Source organism: Mesocricetus auratus, unplaced genomic scaffold (assembly GCF_017639785.1).
Source record: "Mesocricetus auratus isolate SY011 unplaced genomic scaffold, BCM_Maur_2.0 Super-Scaffold_100676, whole genome shotgun sequence".
Lineage (NCBI taxonomy): Eukaryota > Metazoa > Chordata > Mammalia > Rodentia > Cricetidae > Mesocricetus > Mesocricetus auratus.
The window spans coordinates 133280075-133292883 of record NW_024429266.1 but is presented as its reverse complement, the minus strand read 5'-3'; the positions used below and the strand labels follow the sequence as shown (position 1 = coordinate 133292883).

General features: G+C 45.0%; 1 long non-coding RNA gene across 1 annotated transcript; it reads right to left on the bottom strand.

Annotated features, from left to right (window-relative positions):
- Positions 1–3905: 3905 nt before the first annotated feature.
- On the bottom strand, positions 3906–8691 carry LOC121137282. Its single transcript, XR_005874537.1, has 2 exons — positions 8565–8691; positions 3906–4329 (listed from the first exon to the last, which is right to left on the bottom strand). It is a non-coding gene; the product is annotated as an uncharacterized LOC121137282 (long non-coding RNA).
- Positions 8692–12809: the final 4118 nt, after the last annotated feature.

The following is a 12809-nucleotide window of genomic DNA, read 5'->3' as shown; positions in this document are numbered from 1 at the left end:
ATAAAAAGTTAAAAAATAATAAAAATAAACCTGAAAGCATGAAAGAACAATTGTTGCTCTTCCACGGGACTCGAGTACAGTTCCCAGCACCCATGTCAGGTAGTTGACAACCACTGATAATTCCAACTCCGGGGAAATCCAAAACCCTTGTTTGGCCTCTTTGGAAGCCACACAAATGTGGCACACATTCAAAGACACACACATACATAAGCATAAATTAAAAAGTCTTTCTAGGCCAGGCATTGGAGGCACATGCCTTTAATCCTAGCACTTAGGAAGCAGAGGCCCGAGGATCTCTGTGAGTTCGAGGCCAGCCTGGTCTATAGAGCGAGTTCCAGGACAGGCTCCAAAGCTACACAGAGAAACCCTGTCTCAAAAAACAAAACAAAACAACAACAACAAAAGCAAAAAAAAAGTCTTTCTACAAACCACTGAAATTTTATTTATAATGTTGGTTAATTTTTTTATTGTTTTGTTTGTTGTATTTTTTTCTTTTTAAGTTCTAACAGTTGTTCTAGAAATATGTCAAATAAAAGAGGGTAAGGAGAAACCCTGACTTCGTAGACAGTTGAGTAGCAGTCTGGGAACTCCCCAAATTATAACTGACATCAGTAGCAATGGTAGTCTTAGGGGACTGTGTCCTTAAACTATGGAATCTGGGGTCAAGGTTGCAGCCAAGCTCAGCAGGGGTGAAAGCCAAAGATGAAGTCACCTTCCCCCAAGGCTGTCAGAGTAGCAGGAGTGCTGGCATGGAGAGAATCTCTGAGGGCAGTGAACCTTTGAGGACCTCACCTGCCTTTCCAGTGAGGCATTCATAGCTATGAATGGGGTAACAGTCATGACCTTACTTTGCAAATTCTTTCCTGCACTAGCTCCCATAGCAGTTTCTATGTCCCAAGCTGCAGAAAATGGCTCAAATGTTACAAACAAGCACAGTCATCTGTGTGGCCTGTCTGGTGCTGCGTTGTTCTTTGCATAACCCTGTGTTGGGCAGACCCAGCTTGCCCCTGCTGTGTTTGGACAGACCCAGCTTGCCCCTGCTGTGGTTGGACAGTTTACCCCCTTGAAAACTCAGAGTGAAACCTATTTACCCTGAGAGCTGAGTTGATGGATGGGACCATTGTGGTGGCACATGGCTGTGATCCTAGCCTTTGGGAAGCAGAGGCTGGAGGACCACAGATTTTGGCCATCGGGAGCCCCAGGCTGGCCCAGCTTACACAGCAAGGTCTATGGAGTTGGAAGGTGCTTTAAGAGCTGCCCAAGAATGGACAGAGAGGTCTTTAGCATGACCACGGGAGAGGCTTGAACCCTCTAAGTCTGGTGCATCTCAGAGTCTCTGTCTCCTTTCCTCTTACCTTCCTTCTGTTGAAGTTTTGTTTCCCATCTACTGTGTTACTGATGTAGCAAGAGGCCTTCACTGGTTGCTAGTACCTTAACCTTAAACTTTCCAGTCTCAGGAACTAAGACCAATAACATTTATTTATTTGTTATTGAAGAGAATTTCTATTCATTAGAAATGACTCAAGCTGCGGTCTTCTGTTGTAGCACCATGAAACAGACTTGCGACTCTCCACAAATTCTCCTTCCTCCCTCCTCTGCCTCACTCAGTACCCTGCAATGCTGACCTTCATTGAGCTGCCTCATCCAGGTTCCTTTGCTATGGTTTCCTGGTGAGGCAGAGGGTCACCTCAGCCTCTCAGGTTCAGAGGAGATCGCCTGGGATTTTCCACACGTTTACTCCTTGCAAGTTTCCTATGTCCCTGCCCATAACTTTCTACATGGTCTTTAATGACTCAAATATGAAATGTTCTGTTGACATGCCCATGTGTTCAAGGCTTGGTCTGTTTGTAGCGCCATTGGGAGGTAGTAGAAACTTTAGAAGGTAGGGCTTAGCTAGAAGAAGTTTCATTGTCTCACCACTGATGGGGAGGCGTCCTTCTGTATTTATGTTTCTCTTGTTGGTTGATGAGTAAAACACCATTTGAGCAATAGAGACAGGAAGATAGGCGGGACTAGGAGATGAGGAGAATTCTGGGAAAGGTAGGCAGAGAGGGCACTGAAAGAGACGCCATGTAGAGACCAGGAAGATAGGATGCGCCAGGTGTTCTTCAGTTAGATAAGGCCATGTAGAAATATATAGATCACTAGTTATGGGCTAATAATTAAGACAGAGCTAGTTAATAAGGAACCTAGCCATTGGCCAATAGTTTAATGATTAATATAAGTCTTTGTGTGTTTATTTGTGACTGAAGCAGTGGTAGGATCAGGCTGGCAAGAAAACTTCAGTAACACACCACGGGCTCAGAAATTCCAGAACCAGCCACCAGGGATGGAAACTTCTGAAATCCCAAGCCAATATTCTTTCCTTTCTCACACTGTTTCTCTCAAAAATACGTCACAGTGTTTGACACCATCCTCCATTACCAGTTCATCAGATACTCCGCTGATGTCCATTGATTCTGACCTTGACAATTCAAGCACTCTTGGGCTGACACATGCTACCAGGATAACCTAGCATCTCCCCTGTATCACTAGTGACTCCATCCTGTCCTGTTGAAGCACAACTTGGGGACACATGCCCTTATGGCTGTATAAGATGGCCTACTCCTTCTCTGTTGCAAGGGCACTGACTGCTGCAGTTCCTTGGGCTGTAAATGCATCAGGCCTTAAGGTGTATTTCAAAGGAGTTGTGCTAAGAAAGCAGGAGCCAGGCAGCAGAGCTGTGGCTCAGAGCACTGCTCTTGAGTGTTAGTGCTGAGTCTGCCACCAAACGGCTGTGAGTTCAGGGACCTTACCCTCTTGTTTAGACTTAATTTCCTATACCTGTCTTGTAAGCGTTAGACTCCTTCTAAGAAAGTTCAAAATGTCAATAAACAGGTGAATGAATAAAGAAAATGGGGTATCAGTACATACTTGAGTTCTATTCAGCCTTAAGGAAGAACGAAATTAGATCATCTGCAGGGAAATGGATAGGCCCGGAGCTCATCATGTTAAGTGAAGTAAGCCAGACTTCAAAGATAAATGTCACATTTTTCTATCATGTGTAGAATATAGATTTTAATGTTTCTGTGTATATATTTCCCTTCCTACTTTTGTGTCACATATACAAATATTACAGGTTGGTAGAAACATGATAGATGGGAAAGGAAAGGGATCAGGGTTCAGGGGTTAAGTCTAGGTGTTGTGTAACAAATGAGAAATGAAACACACACATTTATTCATCCTGGATAGGGAGTCTATGGTAGACCACAGTACAGATACCTCCAGAGTCCAACTGGTGAATCATGTTTTACCAGGGATATTTACAGAGAGTATGGGTGAGTGGTTATTTATAGGCACAGAAACTACTCAGCTCACAAAATCTGGGAACCTGGAGCACATTGCACAGCCTGCAGGCAGCTCAGGAGTTTGAAGAGTGTCCCTCCCAAGTGCCTCAGCCTCAGTTGGTCTAAACTTATTTTGGGCAACCAAGTTGGTTTCTGCTTTTCCCAGGCAGCTGTGCTGGTCCCAGAGTCATCTTTGTAGCTTGTCTTGTCTGATAGTGACTCAACAGTAGTTATAGTTTATTTGGGGAGGGAGAGGCCTAGTGAATCTGGTCAGTTTCAGGGACTTCCTGAAGCTATTTTGAGTTGTTTACCTTCCTGTTAAAGAGCTTTCCTGAAGGATGAATGTTTCTATTCTGATGGAAACTGTTACCCGACAATAGGTAATCCAGGACTAGATTTGAAAATACATTCTATTCATGTATGAAAACGTCATTATAAAACTCATAATTCTGTTTATTATACATGCCTATAAAACAGTAATTTTCTAATTTTGTTCAGTTGAAAAGAATGTTTCTCAGTTTTTAAAACTGTGGAAAATAATTGGATAAGAAGATTCAAAGTTCTCTTCTAGGCCCAACATTTTTTTAAAGCTTATTTTATTAGATTTTACTTCTTGCAAGAGAGAGACAGAGAGAGTATTGTGTGTGCACACTCCCACATGCGAATACGCCACTGCACATATGCCCTGAAGACAGCTAGGAGTCAATTCCATCTTTATACCATTTGGTCCCAGAGATCAAACTCAGGCCATCAGGATTGACAGCAAGTGCCTTTACCAGCCCTGGCCCACTGAGACATTTCACCAGCCCTAAGCCAATTTCTGAGCATAAAATCAGCCTGTCTTCCTTGCCCTTGTGCCAGGGAGGCTCTGGTTCCAGGAATTAATGGAAACCCGATGACGAAAGCCCTGTGTCCTGCCAGGCCTCCCGCGTGGTACATTTGGTTTTGCTCTCCCAGTCATCCTGCAGCACCTTCTCACTTCCGCTTGCTTCTGCCACTGCTCCTGGGAGGGAAAAAGAAAGGGAAATTTTAAACCAGTTGCTTAAAATGCAAACCAGTCCCGAAAACAAAAACAGGGGAAAAATGAAAGGGCACCGCAACGAGTTGGCGTGGCCTGTCCGAATGGACCTCTGGAGTTTCACAAAGGCCTTGCCTGTGGCTGTGAGGCTGGCAGCCCTCAATATGTCACCCTAGAGCAGAATTAAAGAGTGTAATTCATAGTTTGGGCTCTGGGATCAAGTGGGTATGGATTCAAATCCCACTGCCACCGCTTACTGATGGGGTGATCTTGAAAAAAGTTACCTAATCACACTGAACTTTTCTTTGTAACCTGGGAAATCATGATAATACAGTATTAAGAGTAATAATAGGGAGCTAGAGAGATGGCTCAGTGGTTAAGAGCACTGGTGTCTCTCTCAAAAGATCCAGGGTATGGTACACACACGTACATGCAGGCAAAACACTCATTCACGAAAAACAAATACATCTTAAAAGAATAATACCTACTTGATAGAGTTATCATGGGGATTAGGAGTAGGGAAAATTGATTATACAATGTTTGGTTCAATGTTTAGATGCTAGAAAGAATCTAATAAGCTAATTATTTCTGGGTTTTATTATTAAAGCTAATCCCACCGGCATCCAAGAAGCCTGGAGACCAAAGTCCATTTGAGTACTCAGCAGAGGAAGCTTCAGTGTCCCTCTGTGATGTCACCTCACGAACTCTAAAATCACCTGGAAGTGGGCCGCTGGCCATGCCCTGGGGACTTTCCTGATGACATTACTAGATAGAGACCCTTCTTAATTTGGTCGGGCCATTGCCTGGCAGAAGATTCTGGACTGTATAAGATGAAGGAAGTAAATTGAGCACTCACATGCATGCATTCCTCTCTCCTTCCTGATTGCAATCAGTGACAGGCTGCACACGCCGTGGTAGACTGCGCATGTCAACATAGACTGTGCATGTGAACTGTGAGCCAGAATAAACTCTCCTTTCAGTTACTTCTGTCGGGGCATCAACAAGAAACTAAGATGGTTCCTCTTCTCCCTTGTCCCCCAGTCAGAGCTCTGGTTATGACGCTGTCATTTAGTGAATGTCTGCCGTGTTTCAGAACTTAGAGAAGCTATTCAATTCCCTTAGGGAGCTCCGTGGCTGACTCAATCATGGTGGAAGGGTAAGTCATGATGTTACTCATAGCTCCCAGCAACCCTGAGAAGGAGGTAGCCCCACCTCCATTCTAGCAGATTCTTATTCAATCATTATTACTGGAGACTGCTTATGATGGAGAAGAGCCTGTTCTGGAGGGAGCCTCATCTGGGTGCTGGGAAGATGACAGGATTCTCTTGAGTCTCAGGAGTAGGAAGACATGCCCAGCGTATCTCCACCTGGAACTCATCAGTCTAGACGAAACTTTAGAAACAGAATTCCTTCTGGTGGACAGACGACAAAGGTCTCTCCAGTATCTTTGCCTTGGTGGCACTGGAGCTAAAAACGTACCAGTGTCTTGAGCCAAGTAGTGGTGACCAGCTGCTTACGACATACTTTGCAAGAAGGGAAGGCATTGTGAGTGGTGTTTTTTTGTGGCTTTAAAAGAGTTTCGACGTGGTGATAACCTGTTTGCAATTTTTCTGAGACAGTTTTATGTAGCCCAGGCTAGCCTCCACTTGCTTTGCAGCTGAGGATGACCTTGAACTCCTGATCATCCTGCTTCTCCCTCCTGAGTGCTGGGGCTCTAGACAGACACCACCATATCTGGTTCTGATATTCTTTTTCCTTTAATAAAGTAGGAGCTGCTGTGAGCTGAGAGCTACCTCATGGTCCCCAAGCCACGCCTCATCCTAGTGCTTGCTTTGTGTCTGTCAGAGGCTCTTGATACCTCCAAGAAGGTGAATCAAAACCTCTCTTTTTAAATTTTTATTTTCATTGTCATTATTATGTGTGTCTGCTTGTTTTGCTTATGTGTATGTCTGTACACCATGTTGTGCATAGTTCTGTGGAGGACAGAAGACAGAGCTGGATCCTCTGGAACTGGAGTTAGAGATTGCCTTTTAAAGCAGGTACTGGAAACTGAACCCAAGGCCTCTGGAAGAGTGACCAGTGCCCTCAGCTACTGAGCCATCTCCCCAGCCCCTTTTCTTGCTCTCCTACCCTACTCTTTACCTGTAGGAGGTAACTAGGCCCTGAAACTCGGCAGTCATTCAATAAACAATAAGTGAAGATCCAGGTGGGAGGAAAACAGAAATGAAGGTTCCTTGGTTTCTTTTTCTGTTTCATGCCCAAACAAAGCCAGCTCAGGGCAGTCGACCTTCCCCCTGGAACTGAGAAGCCTCATGGATGAGGCTCCCTGCTACACGCATATGCTCTGATGATGCTCCCTGCTACACACATGTGCTTTGGTGATGCTCCCTGTTACACACATGTGCTTTGGTGATGCTTCCTGCTACACATATGTGCTTTGGTGATGCTCCCTGTTAATCACATGTGCTTTGGTGATGCTCCCTGTTACACACATGTGCTTTGGTGATGCTCCCTGCTACACACATGTGCTTTGGTTTAGGACTGATTCATAAATTTTGCTGAAGGGGGAAAAAAACCCTGGGGCAAGTTGGCCAAGGCTGGATTTTTTTTTTACTTGTTTTCAGTGGCTTGTTGGGCCCCTTTCCTGCCCTCCAACGGAGTTAGTCCCCTTGTGAGTGTGGGTGACAAACACATGTACAACATAAGAAAGAAGAAAGTATGGCTTAGAATTAAGAGATCTGGTTTGTTCACTGGCTTGCTCGCTTCTGTTTTTGAAACTGCGAGTGGGCCACCCGTCACTAGTGCCGGTTTTCTTTTCAGTAAATTGGTCTTAAGGGGCCTCATAGTCTTCGAGCTGCAGGAGGGTTAGGTAAGAGCACATCAAAGCATCCAGCAAAGTCACTGGCCCACAGAAGGCCTCCCCCAGATATGTGATGCCGTTCATTGAAAGTCCCAACTGGGGTTAGACTTCCAAAAGAAGAGCCACACCCTAGCTCTGGCCACCCTGTGTGAGGGGGCATTTGAGAGTTGGGTTTATGCCAGCAAAACAAAAGCTGCTTGCAGTCATATTATAGGCTGTCAGTCACAAGTTTTTAACTTTTAAACACTACATTCATTTGTTTACTTAGGAGGGCAGGTGCAGGTGTGCGGCAGAGACTGGCGTCAGTTTGCCAGAATTAGTTGTCTCCCTTTAAGATGGGGCTCGGTAGGCACTTTGCCCTATGAGCCTTCTCGCCAGGCCTCAAACATTTTTTAACATTTGCCTAGTGTGTGCATACACCTGTTTGTGTACACTTAGGTGCCACAGAGTGCCTATGAGGTCAGAGGACAACATCCCCAAGGCGGCTCTTTTTCCTTCCACCATGTGCATCCCAGGGGTGGAGCTCAGATCTTCAGTCTTGGTGGCAAGAGCCTCTCCTACTGAGCTATCTGACTGGCCCTCAGTCTTTTAGTCTTGCTTTCATTTTCACTCGATTTTATGTTTTGACACACAAGGTGGTTTAATATTGATTGCCAATTCAAGAGGTTTAGGATAAACCAAGCGACAAAGCCTCTGAGTGAGACTCTGAGGGACTTTCCAGAGTGGCTTGACAGAGGGGAAGACGCACTTGAATGTGGACAGTACTAGAATAAACCCCACCTTCTCCCAGTAGTTATCTGTCTCACTGCTATGACATACCTGGCAGAAGGACTTTTAAAAGGGGGTGATTTTTTCACATTTCTAGGGTTCAGTTCATCCTAGTGGGAAAATCATGATCATAGGAGCTCGAGGCAGCTGACCTGACATGGTGTCCTCAGTCAGGAAACAATGAATGCTAGAGCTCAGCTCACTTTCTCCCGTTCAGTCACACCCCTTTACCCACTGAGCCATCTGGCCAGCCTGGATGCTGACTTTTGAAATAAAAGCTTTGTTGCAATAGAAATCATACAATGTAAAAACCACTCTTAAACTGTATAATTCCATCATTTTTAGTACATTCACAGAATTATGCAAACATTACCACAGTCTCAGAACACTTTGTAACCTTCTAAAGAGAGTGCACACCTTGGAGAGATGGCTGAGAGGTTAAGGGCTCCTACTGCTCTGTCAGAGCCCTGGAGTTCAGATGCCAGCAAATGGCTCACACACACCTGTAACTCCAGCTTCAGGACACCGAGAGTCCCTTTCTGGCCTCCATGAGAACCCCAGGCACACAAAATAAAACTTAGAAACCACATACCTCATAAGTCACTCTTCATTTTCTTCCAAGTGCTAACTTCTAAACTAGTGCTAGGCCTGCTTTTGTTGGCATGAGTGACAGCTGGCCATTACTCCATGACAGTCCATAGTCTGACCACACATAACAGAGCCGTAATCTTTCAGGTGCAGTGAAAAGTAGCTTGGGAACTGTGTCAAGGTAAACTCAGCAGGGGATGTAAGAGGAGCACAGTTCATTTCTTCCTCACCCAATCCTACAGGCTGCGGGAGGCGGCACACAGCTCTTTCTTGCCCAGTGTAAAACCTTTTTCTCAGGATCCAACATGCCAGCTGGAGCTCTGGCCATCAAATCCTCTTTTCAGACAGCAAGAATAAGGACAGAGTGAAAGCCGTGTGCCACTGACTTTTAGGAAAACACGTCAATGGCTTTCAACAACATGTGTACTAACATCCCATTGACAGGAACTCCTTCATATTGCGATGTCTACCTGCAAAGAAGTCTGGGGAATTTAGCCTTATTTAAATCAGCCACGGTGGCTCTCATTAGTACATAAAGGGAGAGTAGGCATTGGAGCATATATCCATAGCAAATGTCTAACAGGTACTGCATAGCAAGACACCGGCAACTCTGGTATACAGCAATGCCCATCCCCCAACACGCTTGCTCTCAGGTACACTTGGCTGGTTGGGAAGCTTCAGTTCCAGCAACAGGCTTGATAAACTTAGACTCAGCTTGAGGTTGGTTCCTGTCTGTCCAGCTCCATATCCCCCTAGGACCAGGACTACTAGAGTGTGTTCTCTTCATGGAAAACGATAGGTACACAAGAAGTAAATCAAACAGATGAGATGCTTCTGGAAGCCTCTTGAGTGACTCCCTCCCATAATCTGTTGACCAAAGCCAGATGCAGTCCAAGTTAACATCAAGGACAGAAGGGACACTCTACTCACTTTGATACATAATACTACAAATCACATGGCAAAGGGTCTGTATAAAATTTGAACACAGGGAGTGATTGATCATGGTGAATAATGATCATTGTTCTACAAAAGATAGTGAAATTACCAGGTGTCCTAGTTAGCTTTAACTGTTAGTTAGTCACAACCTAGAATCGCCTGATAATGGAGTCTAAATTGAGGGAATGTCAAGGTCATATAAGTCTGTGGGCAAGTCGGAGGGAGGGACTCCTGATTATTAATTGATACCGGAGGGCCCAACCCATTGCAAATGGCACTGTTCCCTGGGCAGGTCTAGTTAAGTATAAACAAACCTAGGTGAGTAAACCAGCAAGCAGTGTTCCTCCATGTTTTCTGTTTCACATTCCTGTTTGAGTTCTTGCCCTGGTTTCCCCCAGTGACGGACGGTGACATAGAAGTATAAGCCAAACACATCCTCTCCTTCTCCAAGTTGGTTTTGCTGAGAGCATTTTATCACAGGAAAAGACAGACAGCCAGAACACCAGTAACTGTAGAACCAGCCGTCTGTCTTCTGAGGTCCCCAGGAGCAACTGCCTCTTGCCGTTGCTTTCATTTTGATGCTGGCCTGAGTTCTTGGTTGATTCCTCCTTGATGACCTGACTTTCAGGACTAAGCTAAGTTCTACCTCTCACAAAAGTGCTTCAACCAACAGGTCTCACTTCCTGTTCTGATAGCCACCTGCAGCTTTTCGTGCCTAGAAACAGGCTTCTAAGTCTCCTCAAGTGTGACCAGAACTTAGTTGTTTTCGCTTCAGTCCCCAAAGGTGTAACGAAGACCAGACCCCCTTCCCCAACTCTATCCCTCCCAAACCTGAGGACCAGAGAGACAACTCAGTAGTTAAGAGCATCGGCTGCTCTTGCAGAGAACCCAGGTTCGATTCCTCACAGGTACTCGTGCTCACAACCCTCTGTAACTCCAGCTCCATGGAATCTGATGCCCCTTTTCTGCCCCTGACCCCATCACTGCCTGCACATGTTGCACAAACATATGTGCAGACATAGCACTCATACACATAAAATAATAGTGATAATTTAAAGAAACAGACCTGGTGTACGTTTATAATTCTAGCACTAGAGAGGCAGAGACAGGCAGAACCCTAGAACTTGCTGCCCAGCCAGTTAACCTGGCAAAACTGGTGAGCTCCATCCAAGTGAATGAGAACTCAGAGGTAAGATGGGGAGCAATTGAGGAACATGTATGTTTTGTCTGTTTACCCATGCACCTGCATGCACATATGTGCACACACACACACACACACATCAAAACAAAACTGGGTTTACAGCAGTGACAATTCAGAATTCAGTGACTAGCTTAGCTTCCCCAAAGGGTGACCTTTTCATAGTTTACATTCTTAGTAAGTCACCCTGCTAAATGGTAATTGCTGGAGCTTCAGGCAAATTTCTGAAAGGTTTTGGTCAACCTTCTTGAAATAAACGACCTTCAGTGTACCTCACTAATACCATTTGCCTTAGATCACTTCAGTGTTAGTGGCTTCTTTCATTGCTGTGACAAAACTATTATTCACTCCATTGTTGAATAATAAAACGATACTATTCAGTTCTGGGCCCTTATCTGTGAAATGGTGCTACCGACATTCACCTCGGATTTTCCTCAATTGATCTCTGTAAACACTCTCACAGACACACCCAGAGAGCTGTTTCCCAGGAGATTCTAGACCCAGGCAAATGGATGAGGACCAACCTGAGAAAACCTAAACTTCTCAGCTACAGCCCAAAGTTAGCAGCAATTATAAAAATTTCCGAGTAGCTAGTTATTCCACAAATGACAGTCACTTCTATCAGACTGGAGCCACCTCCCATACAGGTGGCTTTAATGTGGTCTTTGTGTAGTGTAGAAGTTGAGACTGGTTTCCTACTCTTTTTCAGGAGGGTCACACACACACACACACACACAAAAACTAGCCACAGGTTTCTTTTTTAAAAAGTAAATCATCCAGCCAGGCATGGCGATGCACACCTGTAATTCCAGCCCTCAGGTGCTGGAGCAGGGGGATCTCTGTGAGTTCCAAGGCAGCCTAGTCCATGTAGTAAGCTCCAGGTCAGCTGGGGCTATGTATATAGACCTTATCTAAAAAATAATAAACTGTTTATTTGGCAATTTCATACATGTAAGAAAATGTACCTTGGTCATATCAACTCCCAATTCCCTGCTCCCATTCCCCTTGGGCAATCTTAAGTTCTCCTCTGCCCCTTCACACCCCCCTCTTTCTGTAACACAAAAAATAAAAACCCAGAGATATATATTGGGGTTCAGGCTTCAAGCTGAAAGTCAGAAAAGCAAAGCAGTCAGTCACTAGCTCTTACCTCAGGCGGAAAGGGCTGTCCTGTGCTTACAAATCCTCAGTGCAATTCTTCCCACCAAACCTCAGACTCTAATCATGTCTCCACCAAGCCTCAGATTGCAGACCCAGACTGCTGCCTCTCCTCAACATGACTGGAGAATTAATCTCTCACGAGACCCTTTGCGTCTTCCTTTTATACCTCTCAAATCCTGGGATTAAAGGCGTGGGATCCCAAGTGCTGAGATCTCCTTTGTGTGAGCTGTTTCTCTTTTAGACTGGATCTATCACTTCATATAGCTCAGTGTGGCCTTGAACTAAGAGAGATCGGTCTGCCTGTCTCCTGAGTCCTGGGATTAAAGGTGTGTGCCACCACTGCCTGGCTTCTATGTCTAGCTAGTATGGCTGCTGGGATTAAAAGTACTCATCACTACTGCCTGGCTCTATGGCTTGTGGCTGACTTTGCATTCTGAACCCTCAGACAAGTTTTATTAAACCATAAGCAATATATCATCACATCTCTCTCTCTTTCTCATTGTCCACTGAGTCTAATTAATGCTGGCTGTTGAAGTGTTGGCTGCTCTGGATGGTTTGATCGTCTACAGGCAATCATAGTTGTCTGAGGCCTTGGGTGTAACAGCTATATCATGTCTAGGAGACAGAAGCCCTCCCACCCTTTGGCTTTTTCATTCTTTCCTCCCCCTTTTCACCAGTGTTCCCTGAGCATTAGAGGTTTAGGGGCTGATATAGACATCCCATTTACGGCTGAGCACAGCACACAAGAGCTTCTTATTCTCAGCACTTTGACCTCTTATGCTCTCTGTGTTACCTCTGACCATTGCAGAAAGAAGCTTCCGGCCAAGGTTGAAGGCAGTGTGTAAAAGGTTCATTTAGCAAGACAACAGTAATGTGTTTCCCTGTGGGGCCTGTGATCACTTGAGCCATGCATGAGCATTTGACTAGGCTTACAACACTGGATATGAATTCCTTCCG